Source organism: Lygodium microphyllum, chromosome 28 (genome assembly GCF_053477565.2).
Source record: "Lygodium microphyllum isolate KBCC chromosome 28, Lygodium_microphyllum_v1.1.10, whole genome shotgun sequence".
Lineage (NCBI taxonomy): Eukaryota > Viridiplantae > Streptophyta > Polypodiopsida > Schizaeales > Lygodiaceae > Lygodium > Lygodium microphyllum.
The window spans coordinates 107,118,741-107,133,550 of record NC_141162.1 but is presented as its reverse complement, the minus strand read 5'-3'; the positions used below and the strand labels follow the sequence as shown (position 1 = coordinate 107,133,550).

Below are 14,810 nucleotides of genomic sequence, written 5' to 3'. Positions count from 1 at the left end.
AAAAGACCTATTTTAGAAAGTAGTTCTAGTGACCCTACCCTTCCTACTTGCTAGGCAATTGTTGTAAGAGTCCTTGTTAGTGTGAGGCATTTAGAGAAGCCTATCAAAATATCAAAAGAAGAGCAAGTTCCAAATCTATCTAAAAATAAGAATTATAGAGGTGTGTAAAAAGGATTTCTAACCCCTCAGTAAGAATAGAAAAGGAAAAATGAAGAAAATTCTTAAAAGCAATTATTATTACCTTGCAGAGGCTTGGTAGGTTCCTAGGAACGAGTCAGACCTTGTCTTCCTAGATAGAGGTAGCCACTATAGCTGAAAGGAAAATAAAGGAAGGTTGGAGTGAAAATAAAAGTGAGTGATAAAAAAGGATTAAGTGCTTGGTAGGTGCTTAGGTACCGAGTCAGGACCTGAGGCTAATGCCATATTCTCCTTGGGTCACTCTCCCTCCTTTTTACATGCCCGAGTATGGAGATCTTGAACGGAAAATGTGTTATAAGAATAACATATGATGACCAAGCTATAGGAGTCCTTGCCTAGTTGGAGGTCCTCGTCCAGTTGTCCTAAGTTAGGTAGGTAGTTCAAACCACCACTAAGATGACCTTTTTGACACACTTTTTTAGCCAGTCCAGTGTTAGAGAAGTTAATTAGAGACTCGCTTTGGATTTCTATCAGATAATACTAGGCCTATCCCTTGTGAATTTCATGCTTTGGTTTTGTTAGAGGGTAGGGCAAGAGATCTGGTAACTCAGTCATGAATATATGTGTGTGTCACGTGGGTTCAAAATAAGGTATTTTTAAAATACCATTTTTATACATTTTTTACAAATACAAGGGTGTAATATAAATGGGTTATTTATAGATTGAATAGAAAAGAGTTATGTTATATTTAGGAAAAACTCACAGATAAGGATATTTATAAATAAGCCTTGAATGCACATGATGCAGAGGATGTACATATAGTAACTTCCTCAAGGGCATGAGTTGTGGAATGTTTTGTTGTGTATTTTTTGTATCAACCTGATGCTCTTTATGGTTATGCATGTGAAGAACTGTTCATGGGATTCGACGGGCTGAGTTGCCTTATCCCGTGGTCGCCAATGAGAGCTAGATTTTAGGAGTTGATTTCAAGACATTTTTGGAGTAAGCAGTCCCCAGGAAGTGAGCAACTACTAGATCCAGGAGCTGGAAAGTGTGCCACAAAGGCCAACTTGATGAAATTTGATGCCACGGAGCAAGCTATCTAGACGGATTTCAAATTCGAGTCTGTTTGCCTATGAAATATCCACTTATGGGACGACAGTGTGAACACAAAAAGATGAACTGTTTATTTCAAAAGTTTTAACCTTATGCTTAATAAAAGCCATAAAACTAATAAAAATTTGAGGAACAGGAGGGGGATGCAAAAATTTTTGCGCCCTCTCAAAATTTGATCGGCGGTGCCTCTCCGATTCACATCTGTCTAGAGAGAGTGTGTAAGATTCTCAATCCATGCAGAGAAAGAAAGGAGATAGTTGTAATCTTGCCCTCTTTCATGGAGGATTAAGGATTAAGAAATTGGATTTTTTAGTCTTTCCCTCTCCTCTCTCCTCTTTGTAGTTGCTCATATGTATCAATTCAAGAGAGAAGGGGGAGGATTGTGATGAAGAATCCACAGCAAATGATGATGCTGGAGCGATGGAGGATGTAGATCGGGTTGAGAGAGTGCATCAGTGGCAAACAAGAAGCATCAATGGTATCCTGTCTACGAGATACGAGCCTCAGAATCACGATTTCTATGCGTAAGTGAGCGGTTCTTTTGTTTTACGAAAAATGGTTAAAGAAAGTGCTTGATTTTATTTGTTCTTGATTTTCCATATTGGATTTTCTATGAAATATGAAAGAAAATAAGAAAATATGATGATATAATAATTTTCCGCCAAACATGCAAAACCCGAAGTTGTAGTTTTGATAAAGATAATGAAATTTGGGGTTTTGTTGAGTGTTTTGGGATCATATAGGATGGGTATGGGATGAAAATGAATATGAAAATGATGTTGAGTGTCCTTGATTGGTGAGAACTCACAATTCTGAACTATCTCATTTTTATAAAGAAATAAATGGAAAAAAATAAAAACAATAAGGATTTTTTTTGTGCCTAAAAATTTAGAAAAAATACATTTTATATTCGTGAGAATATAACAACACTGGAGCATGAGGATTACATCTCAGTCAAGTCTTATTTCTATGTTATAGTGTGTTTTTATCACTTTTTATATGAAAACGACATAAAAATGAACCCTAAACCTACCCAACGAATGCAAAATCTAAACCGTAGGGGGGAAAGAGGGTTTGAGAAAGTGGCTAGTTACTGAAAATGATTCAAATTCTGATCTATTTTTCTTTGCATAACATATAGGATGGATTATTGTTTGAACTAAGGAGATTAGTAGCACGAAGGAATTTGGTGCTAGTCTCTATCAACGTCGCACGTACGCTTAGTTGGAAAATCATTAAAGGGTTGTTTTTGCACTTCACCTAGTTGGTTTCTAATGATAAATTTTTTTAGCACAATTGTCATCCACACTTGCATTGAGCATATCATGGTATCAAACCTGGACGCATTGCAATTGTTTGCCAAACATTGACCTACGTGGAGTGTGTAAGGAAACCTGAGCTGTAGGGTAGATAAACGGTTTCTTGGGGCAAGCTTGGTACTAAGGAAATATCAAATCTCTTGGATCATTCAAAATATATAAGAGTGGAGATTTTTCATATGTTCTTTGTCAGAGTAGTGGATCAGGGGGCCAATACTCTCAGTGTAGGAGAGCTGCAATGGGGCCATGGCGTTGCCTCCTATGTTCGTGTTACATGGTATACTATACCAAGATGTATGGGATCTCCCTCTAAGGAGTAAGGAAGGACAAATGTTGGACTAGATTCCATTACAGATGCAATATCTATAGTAGTGATTAGGGTAGTATGTCCCTTTGATACTCTTGGTCGCAAGGCCATGTGGGGTTGTCTTTTGAGTGTTATAGAGCGGCTAGTGCATATAGCCAGTGTCCGGTCCACTTTTGGTCCCGACATGCTATTTGCATCACAATTAGCATCGCCATTTGTGTCGTAGTTAGCATCACTAAGCATCTCTATTAGTGTTGCTAACTACTTTATTGATGCAATTTGTGATGCAAATAGTGACACTGCTATTTTAACTCTATATTGGAAATTTCCCATCATTATGGGAATTCCAAATCAAAATGGATTTCGTGAATTTTGGGAATTTCATTAATTTGGAACTTGGTGCAATGGATCATATTACTGCTTATGGTTGTTTCTAAGAGATGGAAAAAAAATCAAAAAGGTGGTGGTAATAAAGACCTTAGTTTTAATATCCTTGAAAATCTTCAAGAAAAATCTTCAGTCGATGGATTCTTGTAGATTTTCTTTGGCCTTCAATACAATCTTTGGGGGAGTTTAAAAAATTTTGGGAGATTTTGTACCTTTTTCATGCAAGAGAAGACAATGTTATCTATTGTTTCCCATCGTTCAGGATCTTTTTTGTTGCACATCCAACATTTATCCCAACAATTAAAATACACCTCTGCATGTAAACCATTTTGATGACTACAAACTGGTGCCCAATATTGTATATGTACCTTGTTGAATTTTTTGAAATTTCTATTTGTATCGACCTCACTTTGTGTAACACCAAGTCATATTGGATATACTAGATTTGAAGGTCTAACAAGAACAAAGTCGTCTTTCTTAACATCAAGCATTGGTTCAAATGCACGTTTGGGTCGTTTGCTGAGAGGACCACAATAATGATCATTCAACTCTTCCAATCCAATAAAATCATTTGCATTATCTACATCTATATTGGTTACATCACTTTGTGTTCTTGGCAAAAAATCTATGAAAAATAAATCTTCTTGGACATTTGGAGTTTGAAGAGCATAGATAATATGTTTCCAATAATCAATCACTAGTGTTATAAACTTTGTGAACTCTGCTTTAGGTCCTTGTACATTTGACCCCCGTCTTTTCTAATACTTCAAATAATATTTAACTCCATTTACTACTTCTTGATGATCCTTAACATACTCAAACATGGGCAGCAACATTGGAACACCCTTTGGAAGAGTAGGCTTTCCTGCAAGGTTTTTCTTCCAAAATTCAATGCCACCTTCTCTTGGTAACTAGTTTGGGGACTTTGGAGACATCTTGTATTGCATAATAGGTATATCTCCTTGCATATTAAACTAAAATTGAAGAGGTTTAGAGTGACCAACAAGTGTATCTTTGGAAAATCACAAGTATCCCTCAATGTATCTCTTAAAGTCAGACACATGATTGAAAGGTGTAAGACTTGTCATTTGGCATGATGGAAAATGTTGCATAAGATGAGGAAAAGTGAAGGTTATGCTCGTGCTTAGCTTCTCTAAAAATTTGATGAACATTGCATCAATGTCTTCATGTGTATGACCCACCACGAGAAACCCAAGCTGGATCATCTTGAATGTTCCTCATGAAACAAGCAATGATAGATATGCAAAGAGATAGCGATTTTTATTTTCTGATCCAAAATTATCAAGTTGAAGTAGTAAGTTCTCTGGCAATCATTTGAAATGATGATGGCCATCCTGTGGTGTATTATCTTCCATGCATGATTTATCTTGTGAAACATCTTGATGGTGGTTCATTGCTTTTTTCGAGTTGAGGGTATTTACTAGCATAGAGGTTGATATTGGCATTCCATCTAATTGTAGATCACCATTTGCATGCCTGTGTAGTTGCTCCAAGTTCCTAAAGCACAATGACAATGAGGCAATTGCAAAGTTAGGATCATGAGGTCATAGATCGAGTGAGAAATGTCCATATCTACCTTCTCCATGACCATGTGTAATCATTCTTGGCAAAGAAACAGGTAGTTGAGTAGATCTTTCAGTCTCTTTTGATCGAAGCCTTAACCTAGGGATAGTTGTCCATTTTATCATGTATGATGCACAAGTTTTTATCTAGATCTAATGCTGAGGCCAAGCACCAACTGTAGTATATGTTCTGACAACTTTGTTGTTGTAGCATGTGGCATTGATGCTTCTTTAGAAGCACATTTCACTCTTGAAGACACTTTGTTGCTGCAAGTTGCTCTTTGATCTTTGAGCAAATACTACATTTAGAGAACTCACTTGTCTTTGCTAAGGTTACATGCTTGAACTCTATGTTCCAAACATGATTGAAGGTGGACAAGGACATTTTCTTACATCCAATACCACTCAATGTTGTATTTACTTCTGCCCATATATCTACCTTATTGTAAACATCTAAGATGACCAATTGTTTCTCCCTTGATCCATCTTGCATTATTCTACTCTTGTGTGGCATTTGCTCTGCATTCTTCTTAACAAAGTCTCTAAGGATGGCTCTTCCCATCTCTATGTGATCCCAAGGTGCTCTTATTACCCCCTTGTTTCCATACATTTCGCTATACCACTTTTCCATTGAAGATGAAGCTATACTTGTTTCCAAGTAATCAATCCTCCTTGATGATTCAAACTTCTCATAAAAATATTATTTGTGGTCTTCAAATTGCAATCCCCAAAAGTATTTACATTATTGTTGCATTGTTTCTCTATCAGTAAACTGATAACACTTTTCTTGGCAACAATCAATCATGGGAACTTGTGAAATGGAGTCCATAGAAGTCCTCAAGTTTGCACCTTTAAGGAAAATAATTCAAGGCTTTCTATTGACCATACAATATGATCCCTTCTCAACAAAAATTGATTTTTTTGCAAAAATAGAATCTTCATTGGTATCTTCCATGTTTTTGGCACAAGCATTTTTAGAGATAAATTGCATGTAGGATTGTTGTTGTAGCAGCGATGTTGGATCATCAAAGGTAACTTGTTTAATAGGCCATCTTTCCAAAGTGACACAAGTGAGAAAATGGAGAAATTGCTAAATACAATGAAGTATCAAATTTCATTGAAACGAAAAAAGCACTGAAACATTAGATAGAATGAGTCTAACATCCATAACAGAAAGTATTAATGGAAACATTGTACAGAAAGGGGATATGATAGATTTGACCATATGGCCAAAAACAAACTTTGTCATGAACTATGCCCTAAAGTAAAGAAGAAAAGTTTCTTCTATTATTTTTAGCTACCCTTGATTTTACTTTATTTTATTAACTACACTTTGAGTAAGAAAAACTTCATTGTGTGTTCTCATTGGAAAAAGATATAGCAGATGTTCAAAACTTGTATTATATCTATTCAACAGGAGAACAATGATTAAAATTCTTTATAATGTGTATAGGAAAATATTTAGCCACGTGGTCAAAAATCTATTGTATGTACTCCATACCATAGAAAATATAAAAATTCATTATGATCCCCATAGGAGAAAACATAGTCAAATGGTTGAAACCTTTGTTGTATGTATTTCACATGACAAAAAAGATAAAAGTTCATTGTGGTCTCCATAGAAAAATATTTAGCCAGATGGTCAAAACCAAGCAAAATACATACAACAAGGATAAAAGTTCATTGTGATCTTTATGGAAAAAGATTTAGTCAGATGGTCAAAACCTCTATTGCAACTATTTTATACAAGACTTAAGATTAAAATTCTTTGTGATGTCCACAAGAAAAGATTTAGTCATATGGTCAAAACATGTATTGTATGTAACCTAGATGATAGCAAGGATAATAATTTTTTGTGATGTCCATAGAACAAGATTTAGGCAAATGATCCAAGCCTTTATTGTATGTCAACAATAATAAATAATCTCTGTGATCTACATTAGAAAATATTTGATCAAATGATCAAAACCTTTATTTCATGTATTCCACATGATAACAAGGATAAAGATATTTTATGAGAAACTTTGATATCGTGCTTAAATGTTGAAACCACAAGGACCTCTAAAGAATAGGAGATTTCATTCCCTATGATACGAAGCTATAAAGATTAGAGAAATTTCAGCATCAATTAGAAGCTAATTGAGAAGGAAAGATAATTTTTATCATGGTTAAATATTTATAAATCTTATACTACCTATTTGTTGATAATAATAAAATGTATCATATTACATTTTATTTTTAAGTTATAATATTTTAGTCTAAATCATGTTATATTAGTATATCGTAGTATGTGCATATTATGGAATATAGTATAAAAATATTTTTTAAAAATATACATATTAAATTAATTTATTAATAATTAATAAATATAATTTAAATATGTTAAATTATATTTTCTAAGATTTTGTATATTTAACCTATGTAATATGTAATGTGTAATATCATTGAGGATTTTGAAGCCACCTTAGTGATAGTTTGAGAGTAGAATCTCTAGCAGGTAGGATAGAGAGTATGTAGGCAAAATCTCTAGCTGTGGAAATAGGGGCAATATCCCAATGGTGGGTTCTTAAGGAGGGGCAAGGGGAAAGGAGCTGGTCTAGGAGAAATGGCATTGGTAAGAGTTTGAGGGCAACGTCCTCCTCGGTGGAGGTTTGGGAGCAATGCCCCCAGTCGAGGTTTGGGGATAGCACCCGGCCCTTGTAGGGATTTGGGGGCAATACTCCCAATGGGGGTTCTAGGGGTAATGCCCCCTGGTGGGGATCTGGGGGAAACACCCCTAGTGGAGATTAGGGGTAGTGCCCCTCATGGGGATCTGGGGGCAATGCTCCCAATGGTGGGTTTGGGGGGCAACATCCCCTAGTGGGGGTTTGGGGGCAACGTCCCTACTGGGGGTCAGAGGGCAGCACCCCTGGTGGGGGTTTGAGGGCAATGCCCCCAACGATGGGGTCCAGGGGCTGCCGGTAGACCTCGACGAGTGACAATGTAGCCATTACGTGAATTTTGAAAAACTCACGACTTGAAATATTTAAAGAAATTAAAAAATAGTTACGAAACTAAGATCTAAATCTACTCGTATTCTGTAACAAGTTATGGTAATTCGAATAGTATGATACATTAAATGATCCCTTTCACGAGGTTGGTCTTTACAACTAATCATTATGTTTTTCAAAACGAGTTTCTCTTCCCCTCCCTCTCTCTTCCACACAACTCTCTAACCTAAGTGTTTTCTCTGTTGCATTTTTACAGTTGTAGGTTTTGCATCTTTGATCCTCTACGTTTTTATCTCTACTCCTATTGCCCCTCTCTTACTGCAAGTTTTGCAGCCCTAATCTTTGGCGGTTCTATCCCCTACTCTTCTGTGACTGCTCTCCACTATTTCATTTTCTCATACTAAAACAGATTGTGCAATGCAAATTTTGGTTCAAATCAGGGTATTATGACCAAAACTACCTTTGTCTTCAAATCAGAAATCTTGCTCCAAGGGTTCACAATTCAATAGGGTAGTGAATGATCGCCACTCCACAATGTGTCTGCTCTACTTCACAGGTGATTTTTGTTACATTGGCATAGATTGTTGACTTCTACTAAAACACAATAGGTTTCCAACTCTTCCCTACTTCATTTTTTATTTTGAGTTAAATTACATTGATTTTGGTCATTTCAATCCATACAATTACTACAAATCACACTACTCTTTTGTATGATTAGTATTGAATAATATTAAGATCAAGCACCATAAGAATTTTTTAAATAAGAATCATGTATGAAAATTAAATGCAATCTTTATTTCTATAGCAATGAGATTAGGCACTCACTCTTGAAAATCCAATGTCTTCTTCTTCTTCTCGATTGCTTGGTTGATCTCTTGGAGTGCCTATCTTTTTTGTTGTCCACTACGTTGCAAATGATAGCTTCTTTGTTGTGAATATGAAAAACATGATTTTTTGCACTATTGAAAATACTATATTTGCTATGAATATGAAATCTATGATTTGTGTAATCTTGAAAAAACTCACTTGGATGTGAATATGGAATAAATGGTTTGTGCAATGCTTTCATCAATGAGTGCTTTCAAAATACTAACATTGCTTTCTATTATGTGATGCTAAATACCTTAAGGTTTCGCCTCAAGGCTAAATCTAGCCTTATATTTCTTGTATCCTTTAGTAATATTAGAACATTTGATGATGTTCTTATACATCGTATTATACTTTACTATATAGAACTTTCTATTATGCTGTATTTTTATAGCAAAAGCATTTCCATAAGATTTTATGGTTACATTCTTTATAGTTTTGCAATAAGCATATGGCTATACAATACTTACCAATACTCAATATGATTTTGCCATAGGATGTAATTTGATCTTCTAGCAACACATATCATGATCTTTCATCAATCTATAGATTAGACCATATTGTCAAAAATTTTCTTACAATATAAGAAGTACTTTTTGTTATTTTATTCAATACAATCTGAGATTTGGCCATGAGGTCAAATTTTTTCTTATAATATAAAATGTAATTTCCATTATTTTTTTCAATATACCATGAGATTTGTCCATGTGGCCAAATCTTCTCCTTAAGCTATCTCTTGGCCAAAATAAGGACTCTTGTCGTATCACAATATCTTGCAACAAATCAACCACTTTGTTCATTTTACTACAAGAATGACATTTTACCATTTGGTCAAATGCTTTCTTGTATTATAAACCCTTACTTACTTCCAAAAGGAAAGACTAGTTTCTACTTAGAATTCCTTACTTTCTATAATTTGGCCATGTCGTCAAATCTTGTCTTGCAATAAACAAACAACTTTTTTGGGAATTGATCTTGAAAAAGTAAGACTAAATCTATGGTGGGTTCGATCACACAAATTTTGGGTATGCTAGATTTGGTTGTATAGCAAAATCTTCTAAGACAAACATATTCTATATTATCTCAAAAAAGAAAGACCATTTTCTACTTGGAATTCCTTGATTACCTACTATATTTGTTGGAAGTTTCACCATGTGGTCAAAACTTGTCGTGCAACAAACAAACCACTTTGTTTCCATAAACCATTTCTCTCATTTCAATTTTTCATAACTTCCTATCTATATGTTCATATATAAATATCATATCATTTTACCACAAATTAGCCACTTTTTCCATTCCAGTACAAAATAAAAATTGGTCATATGGTCAAATCTTTCATTTTGTTATTAAAGCTAGCATCCAAGAATTCTCCATTCTTGTTTCGTTTGGCCATATGATAAAATCTAATCTCATACATCTTGCAAACTATGAGATCACATTTTTCATTCCACTATAAAACAATATTTGGCTATATAGTCAAATCCAATTTCACAACATGTTGCCACAAATGAATCACTTTCTTCATATGGTTATGAAACTAGATTTGGCCATATGGTTAAAACGTGTTTACAAATATATAGATATCTTGTAGGTTTCACCATGAGGTCAAATCTCCACCTTTCAAGTGTTTTTCACATTACCTTATATTGATATTTATGGGATTTGCTACATAGCCATATTTGTTTATATGTGAATCTCATATCACAATAAACCACATCCTCTCTTTAACTAGCCTTTAAAAACCATATGGTAAAAATTCATGGCAAAAATTCTAATCTTATAAATAAGTCTTATGACTAAATAGGATTCGACCACTTGGCTAAAACCAATGACAATGTTTTTGCAATATAGCTCCTTTCAAGGGAAACTTATATGTGCACTAATTAAAATGTTAGCTTTGGGCCAAATGGAATCGTGAGATTGCTACATAACCACATTGATATATGGGTGGATCTCATATTGGACTAAATCTCATTCTTTCATTAAATAGGATTTGACCACATGGTCAAAAATCTTAGCAAAGTTCCTAGAGTATGATCCTTGCATAGGAAACTTACAAGGAGAAGAAATCCAATGTTAAATTAGGGACAAAATCATCCATGGCATTTTCTACACAACCACAATGATTTTTCACTATATCGCATATCACACTCATGCTCAATATTTCATTATCACTTGACCATTTGATTAATCCCATGGTCAAACCTCACTATTAATAGAATTTGATCTTGTCACTAAAGTCCATGGCAAAGCTTTTACTATATGATTCTTGAAAGAGAAACATAATTAATGCTAACTTAGGGCATAAATAATCCATGATATTTGATACATAAGCACATATATTTATGGGTAGATCTCATATGAAACTTAATCTCAATTTTTAATATTTCATTTTATGGAAGAGTCCCTTTGGAGTACATTTATCTTGTATCTCGTAAAATATTGTGTTGTTGTGTTTTCAATTTTCAACCTAGAAATCTTATACATTTATTTGGGTTTTGTGAATTTTCACTATTTTTAAATCCACTTTTGTTTGACAACCTTTTCTCTTTTTAGAACTATTCAATGGCAAAGAAAGATAGCACATCCAAAAAGGAGATCCAAACCATTGATGTAGTTAGTGGCGATTTTGTGTATCCATGGTATGTGGATATTTATGATAGTCAAGGAAAAAGGGCTGAAAATGTTCTCTTATTTACTCTAAAGAGTGATATTGCATTTTTTCAACAAGATGGTGTCATAGAGAAGATAATAGATGGATGTGTTGGGAAAGAGAGAATACCATGTAATCTTGTTAAGATCAATGGGGAAAATGTAGTATACAAACTTGATCCTTTATCATTTTACTTTGCACGTATTAAAGAGGACGAAGAATACTCTTTGAAAACAATGGGATGGACCTTATTTGAGGAGGTAAAGGGCATAGAAGACATTATATCAGCATTCCAAGCTGTCCAAAATAGTGAGCTAGGTTCCCTATCAAGAAAATGTGATTGCCCCAACAGAAGAATGAAGCTCCAAGATAAATAAATAGACTTGGGATCTTCACCTGCTCCTCAAGAATAAAATAATTCACCGAATCCCACAAGCTCAAAGTCAAAATCACCTCAAAAAAATTCATTGTCACAAGCTCTTGTTGTTAGTATGGCTACTAACACTACTAAGAATGATGCCACTTTACCTTCCATGCTAGAAGTTACACCTGCAAAGCCAATAATTTCTCTTGAGGTCAAGGGAGTAGAAAGAACATTCGATTTTCCTGAGATAGTTAAGAAGAAGGAAAAGAAGGAAGAATCAGGATTTCACATGTTTGAAAAATTCTTTCCATTTGGTCCAATAACACAATTTCCTATTAACATTGATAGGTGCTATGAGGCACCTCCTTTGTATGCTTATAGGTCACTATGTTGGGATTATGTAGTAAAGCTAACCATGTCTTTCATAAACAATCCCATGAATCCAACAATAGCAACATATCTTATGCCTTTTGTACAAGACAAAAATTAGAAGAGACCCATGCATCATGATGAGGTGGATGCTAATAAGTTGGACACTTATAGTTATTGGATTATATTAGGGCTTCACTCAATTGATACAGCAAAGATATATATTCAAAGTAATACTACACGTTTTCTAGTAACCAAGCATTTATACACCACGAGAAATGCTAGAATATTAGTTGATTGTCCTATGGAAATGTGCATGGAGCTTTCATGAATGACAAATATGGAATCACATAATGTTATGAAGAATTCCCCTTATGTTGAGCAACTTCAACAATTAAGAGATTAGTGGTGGCTAGCATTTGGTTCTCACCAAAACCCCAACAAGGGATTTCTAAGACAAGCTCTGACAGAGTACCATGGTAGGTAATCACATATAAGCTTACCTTCTCTTTTTGTGAAGATTAGTGTGTTGCTCTTTCTTTTGTTCTATGCTCACTATTTTGATCTTTTTTTGCAAATATTTGTGACATACATTGGAGAAATTTGTGCATCTAGAGATTTCCATATGATTGTTAGCTCCCAAGAAATATTTGATAGTTGGATTAAAATCATGAAGAGATACTCTAGAGGTGAGCTTATATCCGAAGAGGAGAGTTCAAGAAAAAAAGAAGGCAACCTTCTCTTGCTACATTTCATTGCCTTATGGGTTTAAAGGATGGAGACATCCTTGCACTGCAAGAGGAGATCAATGAAGGTCATATCCCTTTTGTTAGAAACAAATTGGATAAGGAAGATATGATTGACATAGAAACAAGGGCTAAGTGAATCAAATAAGATAGGGTCTTAAAGGAGGAATTAGTCACTCTTTTCAATGCCTCAATTCCCAGAAAGTAGCACTATGATGAAGACTTGGAAAGAGCTTGTTGATGATTATGATATAAATGATGAATTCTCCACAAAGATTTTAGGCATTTGCAATGATTGGGTATCAAAGAATCTCACACCTGGAGCTAATGCAGGGTCCCTACCAAATGGAGCAAAAGTTATTGTAAACTTCCTAATTAGAAAAAAGTAAAATCCTCCTCAATCCTCCACTACTTCCCCTTGGTGTATATATGTTGTCAGTTGTAATTTAGAAACCTTTGATCTTATATATAATGTTTACAGAGATCCAATTACCATTGGGGTTGTTGTTCTAGATGTAACACATGGGCTTGAGGGAATTAAATGGGACTCTATAAAGTTTGGAAAGGTTGTGATAGGGTCTTAAAGGAGGAATTAGTTACTCTTTTCAATGCCTCAATTCCCAGAAATTAGCACTATGATGAAGACTTGGGAAGAGCTTTTTGATGATTATGATATCAATGATGAATTCTACACAAATATTTTAGGCATTTACAATGATTGGGTATCAAAGAAGCTCACACGTGGAGCTGATGTAGGGTCCCTACCAAATGGAGCAAAAGATATTGTGAACTTCCTAATTGGAAAAAAGTAAAATCCTCCTCAATCCTCCACTACTTCCCCTTAGTGTATATATGTTGTCGGATGTAATCTAGAAACCTTTGATCTTATATATAATTTTTACAGAGATCCAATTACCATTGGGGTTGTTGTTCTAGATGCAGTACATGGGCTTGAGGGAATGAAATGGAACTCTATAAAGTTTGTGAAGGTTGTATCCACTCTACTACAAATGACATTTGAACCTAAAAAATTCATGTTTTTATCATTTCTTGATCAAAATAAAATGGAAGCTTTGAAAAATGCTCTTGGAAGCATTTCTTGCAAGTATCACATGCTAGTTGGTAGTGTTGACTTCCTACCAATGGATAAAACCTTTGCTTTTGGATCTATAGATTCTTTTGTAGTTTTGACATTAGTGACCATGGAGAAAAGCTTCAAAAATTTTGAGCAATATATAAACAATGTCAACAAGCCTTCCATTTTGGACTTTGAAGGCTTGAACAAGGAGTGATATGATGAATATCTTGAAGAAGAACAAAGGATTGCAAAGGCCGTTTTGAGAAAGAAAATGAAAGTTATGGAAACTACAATCAAAGCATTCAATGATGCTCATGAGGTTGTATTTGATGTATATGCAAGTGGACTTGTATCTAAGGTGGCATTGGTAAATCATATGAAGACTATTACAGTGGTTTGCAACACTCAAGAGCAAAGAGAGGTTGAAGCACAATTGTGGAGGGTCCATGAGAGCAAACAAAATTCAAACTCCCAAGAGGTTCCTCCTACTGAAGTTCATGTTCTTGAAGTACCACCTGAGGGCATAGAAGAATCAAGCCAAGATATAGCAAGTCAAATTATGAAAGAGAAATTAAAGGCTACTTCAGGTGTTTAAACTCTGTTCCTTTTCCATTCATCAAGGAAGACACATTGATGTAATTTTGATTTTCTTTCTTGAGAAGTTTCTTCCATTAGCATTTGCAATATTTTCTTTCTTTGGTGATATTACTTAAAGAAACAATGTCTTTAGTTTTTTAATTTTTTACAAAAGGTACCAAGCATGTTTGGTTATAAAAATCTATTTCAGTAAATCTTTAAATTTGCTAAAATAGTATTAAAGAGCTCATTAAAATTTATCATCCTTTGTAAGGATAGCTATTTTATTGTAACCTAATATATAAGAATACTTATCA

At 34.6% G+C, this 14,810-nt stretch overlaps 1 pseudogene; it reads left to right on the top strand.

Moving 5' to 3' along the window:
- Positions 1-13,798: 13,798 nt before the first annotated feature.
- LOC148011840 (uncharacterized) lies at positions 13,799-14,512 on the top strand (annotated as a pseudogene).
- Positions 14,513-14,810: the final 298 nt, after the last annotated feature.